The 8,050-nt window shown below is 49.1% G+C and overlaps 1 protein-coding gene across 1 annotated transcript in view; it reads left to right on the top strand.

The window, feature by feature from the left end:
* LOC136842694 (adenylate cyclase type 6-like) overlaps positions 1-8,050 on the top strand; it is a 776,358-nt gene that overhangs the window by 66,963 nt on the left and 701,345 nt on the right. The window lies entirely within an intron of this gene.

Below are 8,050 nucleotides of genomic sequence, written 5' to 3'. Positions count from 1 at the left end.
TATTTTCAGTGTTATATGTAGTTATTTCAGTTATGGGCTTGTCAGCTAATGAAAGATTCTCTGTCTCTATCAGATATTCGTGAGGTAGCGATTCTCTCTCTCTCTCTCTCTCTCTCTCTCTCTCTCTCTCTCTCTCTCTCTCTCTCTCTCTCTCACACACACAGATTATTTTCCTTGTCTTATCTTCTGAGCATTTATCTCTCTCTCTCTCTCTCTCTCTCTCTCTCTCTCTCTCTCTCTCTCTCTCTGATCATGTTAAACTACCACTGTATCAGACTCGCCTTACTAGCGATGCATTAGGGGTCTGAATCTCGGACGGAGACGGAGAGGTGTGAGAACGTTGCTTTGAATACATTGTGCCTCTGTTAAATCTGTGCTAACCAGGTTGTTTTTGTTTTTTTATTAAGCTGGCTTTTTACCAACACGGGATCTTACTCATAGGCCATCCCGTAAATTAACCAGGTACACAATTATAACCATCGCAAAGCGAGGGCAATGTAGTTATCACAATGTATATATATATATATATATATATATATATATATATATATATATATATATATATATATATATATATATATATATATATATATTCAGCCTGAAAAAGCAATAAATAACGATTACACGCTTGGCTTGGATTATGAGGATGGGTCTATTCCAGCTTTGTAATGTATTTGACTTCGACAGGTTCTTGTATGTATGAGAGACAATGTACTTTTATCTTTCTCGAGGTCAGGTGGGTAACTTGACCTCGTTCTGATACTCTTTATAGGGGTTCGAATCCTGCTGCGGACGTCAGAATATCAGTTTCTTCTATTTGGATCTCTTTGCCTTTTTGGAAATCGAGAAGTTAACACACACACACACACACACACACACACACACACACACACACACACATATATATATATATATATATATATATATATATATATATATATATATATATATATAAATATTATATATATATCTGTGTCTGTGTGTGTATGTGTATATATATATATATACAGTATATTTGTATGCATGTATGTATATATATATATATATATATATATATATATATATATATATATATATATATATATATATATATATATATATGTGTGTGTGTGTGTGTGTGTGTGTGTGTGTGTGTGTATGTGTGTGTGTGTGTGTGGTTTGTGTATAGATAGATAGATATGAATAAGGACAGATAAGTAGGTGCCTTGTTCAACTGTCATCCTTGAAACCGTACTCTTCAAATCCCAGGACCCAAATGTCTCCCCCCTCCCCTCCCCGTTCAAGTCAGTAGAATCTCATCTGAAAGATAGGAATGGAAGAAAGCTTATCACGATCCAGGGTCTTTCTCCTATCTTTCCAGCCGTAGCTCCGCTCCCGATAATCCAGATTTCAATATCAGTCGAGCCTCACTTTTCGGTTTTCTAGAGATGTTTGGATTTCATTCACCGTCTTACTTTCCTCCCTACCTCCCCTCCTCCATAACCTCTCTTCCTCCCTACCCCTCTTCCTCCCTACCTCCCTTCCTTCATAACCTCTCTTCCTCCCTACTCCTCTTCCTCCCTACCTCTCTTCCTCCCTTCCTTCCTCCCTACCTCCCTTCCTTCATAACCTCTCTTCCTCCCTACCCCTCTTCCTCCCTACCTCTCTTCCTCCCTTCCTTCCTTCCTCCCTAACTTCTCTTCCTCCCTTCCTTCATCCCTTCCTTCCTCCCTACCTCCCCTCCTCCATAACCTCTCTTCCTCTCTACCCCTCTTCCTCCCTTCCTTCCTCCCTACCTCCTTACTTCCATAACCTCTCTTCCTTCCTACCCTCTTCCTCCCTACCTCTCTTCCTACCTTCCTTCCTCCCTACCTCCCTACTTCCTTAACCTCTCTTCCTCCCTACCCCTCTTCCTCCCTACCTCTCTTCCTCCCTTCCTTCCTTCCTCCATAACCTCTATTCCTTCCTACCCCTCTTCCTCCCTACCTCTCTTCCTCCCTTCCTAACTTCCTTTCTCCATAACCTCTCTTCCTACCTACCTCTCTTCCTCCCTACCTGTCTTCCTCCCTTCCTTCCTCCCTACTTTCCTTCCTCCATAACCTCTCTTAGTCCCTACTCCTCTTCCTCCCTACCTTTCTTCCCCCTACCTCCCTTCCTCCATAACCTTTCTTCCTCCCTACCCCTCCTCCTCCCTACCTCTCTTCCTCCCTTTCTTCCTCCCTACTTTCCTTCCTCCATAACCTCTCGTCCTCCCTACCCGTCTTCATCCCTACCTCTCTTCCTCCCTTCCTTCTTCCCTACCTCCATTCCTCCATAACCTTACTTCCTCCCTACCCGTCTTCCTCCCTTCCTTCTCCCCTACCTCCCTTCCTCCATAACCTCTCTTCCTCCCTACCCCTCTTCCTCCCTACCTCTCTTCCTCCCTTTCTTCCTCCCTACCTCCCTTCCTCCATAACCTCTCTTCCTCCCTACCCCTCATCCTCCCTACCTCTCTTCCTCCCTTCCTTCCTCCCTACCTCCCTTCCTCCATAACCTCTCTTCCTCCCTACTCCTCTTCGTCCCTACCTCTCTTCCTCCCTTCCTTCTCCCCTACCTCCCTTCCTCCATAACATCTCTTCCTCCCTACTCCTCTTCCTCCCTACTCCTCTTCCTCCCTACCTCTTTTCCTCCCTTCCTTCCTCCCTGCCTCCCTTCTTCCATAACCTCTCTTCCTCCCTACCCCTCTTCCTCTCTACCTGTCTTCCTCCCTTTCTTCCTCCCTACCTCCCTTCCTCCATAACCTCTCTTCCTCCCTACCCCTCATCCTCCATACTTCTCTTCCTCCCTTCCTTCCTCCCTACCTCCCTTCCTCCATAACCTCTCGTCCTCCCTACCCATCTTCATCCCTACCTCTCTTCCTCCCTTCCTTCTTCCCTACCTCCATTCCTCCATAACCTTTCTTCCTCCCTACCCGTCTTCCTCCCTTCCTTCTCCCTATCTCCCTTCCTCCATAACCTCTCTTCCTCCCTACTCCTCTTCCTCCCTACCTCTCTTCCTCCCTACCTCTCTTCCTCCCTTCCTTCCTCCCTGCCTCCCTTCCTCCATAACCTCTCTTCCTCACTACCCCTCTTCCTCCCTACATCTCTTCCTCCCTTCCTTCTTCCCTACCTCCATTCCTCCATAACCTTTCTTCCTCCCTACCCGTCTTCCTCCCTTCCTTCTCCCTATCTCCCTTCCTCCATAACCTCTCTTCCTCCCTACCTCTCTTCCTCCCTTCCTTCCTCCCTACCTCCCTTCCTCCATAACCTCTCTTCCTCCCTACCCCTCATCCTCCTTACCTCTCTTCCTCCCTTTCTTCCTCCCTACCTCCCTTCCTCCATAACCTCTCGTCCTCCCTACCCGTCTTCATCCCTACCTCTCTTCCTCTCTTCCTTCTTCCCTACCTCCATTCCTCCATAACCTTTCTTCCTCCCTACCCGTCTTCCTCCCTCCCTTCTCCCTATCTCCCTTCCTCCATAACCTCTCTTTCTCCCTACTCCTCTTCCTCCCTACCACTCTTCCTCCCTTCCTTCTTCCCTGCCTCCCTTCCTCCATAACCTCTCTTCCTCCCTACCCCTCTTCCTCCCTACCCCTCTTCCTCCCTACCCCTCTTCCTACCTCAATTCCTCCCTTCCTTCTTCCCTACCTCCATTCCTCCATAACCTTTCTTCCTCCCTACCCGTCTTCCTCCCTTCCTTCTCCCTATCTCCCTTCCTCCATAACCTCTCTTCCACCCTACTCCTCTTCCACCCTACCTCTCTTCCTCACTTCCTTCCTCCCTGCCTCCCTTCCTCCATAACCTCTCTTCCTCCCTACCCCTCATCCTCCCTACCTCTCTTCCTCCCTTCCTTTTTCCCTACCTCCATTCCTCCATAACCTTTCTTCCTCCCTACCCGTCTTCCTCCCTTCCTTCTCCCTATCTCCCTTCCTCCATAACCTCTCTTTCTCCCTACTCCTCTTCTTCCCTACCTCTCTTCCTCCCTTCCTTCCTCCCTGCCTCCCTTCCTCCATAACCTCTCTTCCTCCCTAACCCTCATCTACCCTACCTCTCTTCCTCCCTTCCTTCCTCCCTACCTCCCTTCGTCCATAACCTCTCGTCCTCCCTACCCGGCTTCATCCCTACCTCTCTTCCTCCCTTCCTTCTTCACTACCTCCATTCCTCCATAACCTTTCTTCCTCCCTTCCTTCTCCCTATCTCCCTTCCTCCATAACCTCTCTTCCTCCCTACTCCTCTTCCTCCCTACCTCTCTTCCTCCCTTCCTTACTTCCTCCCTGCCTCCCTTCCTCCATAACCTCTCCTTCTCCCTACCCCTCTTCCTGTCTACCTCTCTTCATCCCTTTCTTCCTCCCTACCTCCCTTCCTCCATAACCTCTCTTCCTCCCTACCCTTCATCCTCCCAACCTCTCTTCCTCCCTTCCTTCCTCCCTACCTCCCTTCCTCCATAACCTCTCGTTCTCCCTACCCGTCTTCATCCCTACCTCTCTTCCTCCCTTCCTTCTTCCCTACCTCCATTCCTCCATAACCTTTCTTCCTCCCTACCCGTCTTCCTCCCTTCCTTCTCCCTATCTCCCTTCCTCCATAACCTCTCTTCCTCCCTACTCCTCTTCCTCCCTACCTCTCTTCCTCCCTTCCTTCCTCCCTGCCTCCCTTCCTCCATAACCTCTCTTCCTCCCTACCCCTCATCCCCCCTACCTCTCTTCCTTTCTTCTTCCCTACCTCCATTCCTCCATAACCTTTCTTCCTCCCTTCCTTCTCCCTATCTCCCTTCCTCCATAACCTCTCTTCCTCCCTACTCCTCTTCCTCCCTACCTCTCTTCCTCCTTTCCTTCCTCCCTGCCTCCCTTCCTCCATAACCTCTCTTCCTCCCTACCCCTCATCCTACCTACCTCTCTTCCTCCCTTCCTTCCTCCCTACCTCCCTTCCTCCATAACCTCTCGTCCTCCCTACCCGTCTTCATCCCTACCTCTCTTCCTCCCTTCCTTCTTCCCTACCTCCATTCCTCCATAACCTTTCTTCTTCCCTACCCGTCTTCCTCCCTTCCTTCTCCCTATCTCCCTTCCTCCATAACCTCTCTTCCTCCCTACTCCTCTTCCTCCCTACCTCTCGTCCTCCCTTCCTTCCTTCCTCCCTGCCTCCCTTCCTCCATAACCTCTCTTCCTTCCTACCCCTCTTCCTGTCTACCTCTCTTCCTCCCTTTCTTCCTCCCTACCTCCCTTCCTCCATAACCTCTCTTCCTCCCTACCCCTCATCCTCCCTACCTCTCTTCCTCCCTTCCTCCCTTCCTCCATAACCTCTCTTCCTCCCTACCCGTCTTCATCCCTACCTCTCTTCCTCCCTTCCTTCTTCCCTACCTCCATTCCTCCATAACCTTTTTTCCTCCCTACCCATCTTCCTCCCTTCCTTCTCCCTATCTCCCTTCCTCCATAACCTCTCTTCCTCCCTACTCCTCTTCCTCCCTACCTCTCTTCCACCCTTCCTTCCTCCCTGCCTCCCTTCCTCCATAACCTCTCTTCCTCCCTACCCCTCTTCCTCCCTACCTCTCTTCCCCCCTTCCTTCTTCCCTACCTCCATTCCTCCATAACCTCTCTTCCTCCCTACCCCTCTTCCTCCCTACCTCTCTTCATCCCTTCCTTCCTCCCTACCTCCCTTCCTCTATAACCACTCTTCCTCCCTTCCTTCCTCCCTACCTCCCTTCCTCCATAACCTCTCGTCCTCCCTACCCGTCTTCATCCCTACCTCTCTTCCTCCCTTCCTTCTTCCCTACCTCCATTCCTCCATAACCTTTCTTCCTCCCTACCCGTCTTCCTCCCTTCCTTCTCCCTATCTCCCTTCCTCCATAACCTCTCTTCCTCCCTACTCCTCTTCCTCCCTACCTCTCTTCCTCCCTTCCATCCTCCCTGCCTCCCTTCCTCCATAACCTCTCTTCCTCCCTACCCCTCTTCCTCCCTACCTCTCTTCATCCCTTCCTTCCTCCCTACCTCCCTTCCTCTATAACCACTCTTCCTCCCTTCCTTCCTCCCTACCTTCCTTGCTCCATAACCTATCTTCCTCACTACTCCTCTTCCTCCCTACCTCTCTTCCTCCCTTCTTTCAGCCCTACCTCCCTTCCTCCATAACCTCTCTTCCTCCCTACCCCTCTTCTCCCTACATCTCTTACTCCCTACCTCCCTTCCTCCATAACCTCTCTTCCTTCCTACCCCTCTTCCTCCCTACCTCTCCTCTTCCCTTCCTACCTCCCTTCCTCCATAACCTCTCTTCCTACCTACCCCTCTTCCTCCCTTCTTTCCTCCCTACCTCACTTCCTCCATAGCATCTCTTCCTCCCTACCCCTCTTCCTCCCTACCTCTCTTCCTCCCTTCCTTCCTCCCTCCCTACCTCCCTTCTCCATTATCTCTCTTCCTTCCTACCCCTCTTCCTCCCTACCTCTCTTCCTCCCTTCCTACCTCCCGTCCTCCATAACCTCTCTTCCTACCTACCCCTCTTCCTTCCTTCCTTCTTCCCTGCCTCCTTCCTCGGCCCTTATACGTATCATTCAGCTCATCCATATCTCTATCTCCCCACCAGGAACAACTCGCCCCCCCTCACCCACCTCTCCAGTACCCCGCCTCCCTTACCCCCGGACAGTCACCCTCCCCAACCCCACCAATCATCTCTTCAGTACCTTTGTTCCCCTCCTACCCGACAACAACTTTCCCATCCCCCCTCACCCACTTTCCCAGCTCCCCACCCTACCCATCTGCCCGTCACCCACCTCCACAGTATAGCGTCCCCTTACCACATCGTCAACAACTCCCCCACCCCCAACATTAACTACCCCTGTACCACCCATCCTCCTCCCAAAACCAACTCCCATCCACCCACTCCCTCACTCACCTCCCCTACAACAACTTCTACCTATCCCCACTCCGACAATAATTTCCTTCCCCCTCCCGTCTCGCCCTCCCTCCCCGTACCCCCCCCCATCCCGACAATAACTGCCCCATGCACCACCCATCCTTCTCCCACCCCACCCCCATTCACCCACCCCTCACTCACCTCCACTACAACAACTTCTCCCTATCCCCACCCCGACAATAACCTCCTTCCCCCCCTCCCGTCTCGCCCTCCTCCCCATCCCGACAACCCCACCCCTCCTCCATACCGTGTATCCCCTCACATGATCTTAGCGTGGCCGTTGCCATCCCAGGCCTCATATCCGGGCCCAATATCTATTGCCATTTATTGGATATCTTTCTCATCAGGTGATCGTTTACAAATTCCCCTCCCTTGATCGATGGCTTCATTTCTCGCCCCTCACAGGTGATAGATTCGTAGAGGCTTTTCTCTTTTTTTTTATCTCTCCAAAAATTATTTTCTTTTTGTTACCGCTGCTTTTATGTTAGCACTGAAATTTGGTCTCTCCCGCGGCCGTGAAATTTTCAAATGTGTGGTTTCTCTCTGGAAATATTATTATTATTATTATTATTATTATTATTATTATTATTATTATTATTATTATTATTATTGGTTACTATGCCATTTACCCTTTAATGTGAACAGTGAATTTCCGTCTTATTTGAATGATAGATACTTAACTACTGTACGAAATTTTACGTGCCCGGATGAACAGTTCACTTTATTACGGAAGAAACCGATGCGTCTGGTTGTTATGTAGCGAAAGTTCCATGAAATTTCCTGATTGTCGTTTAAAAGAAACAGGACTAGATGTAGGTAGTAGCTATATGTGCATGGGAAGTGATTGCCAGCTGTCTGCGGAAGATACTTGTTTTTTTCGTTTTTATGAATGTATTTGTGTCTTATGAAATATGTGTATCTTTACAGTATTTAATAGATATTCTGTCTTTGTTTTTTCTTTTCTTTCATGGATATTCAGTTTAGTGACTGTCTAGTCATTATTGGTATATTTTTGCCCACAAACACGCACTATATGTATATATATATAATGTTATATATGTATGTATGTACAGTATGTATTTATGTATATATGTATACCATTTACTGTCAGTAAGTGTTTCATGTGCTTTGTCTGTCAAATAACTGGAAAGTTTAAGT

Source organism: Macrobrachium rosenbergii, chromosome 10 (assembly GCF_040412425.1).
Source record: "Macrobrachium rosenbergii isolate ZJJX-2024 chromosome 10, ASM4041242v1, whole genome shotgun sequence".
Taxonomy (NCBI): domain Eukaryota; kingdom Metazoa; phylum Arthropoda; class Malacostraca; order Decapoda; family Palaemonidae; genus Macrobrachium; species Macrobrachium rosenbergii.
The sequence above is the reverse complement of the archived record's forward strand: the minus strand, read 5'-3'. Positions and strand labels throughout refer to the sequence as shown.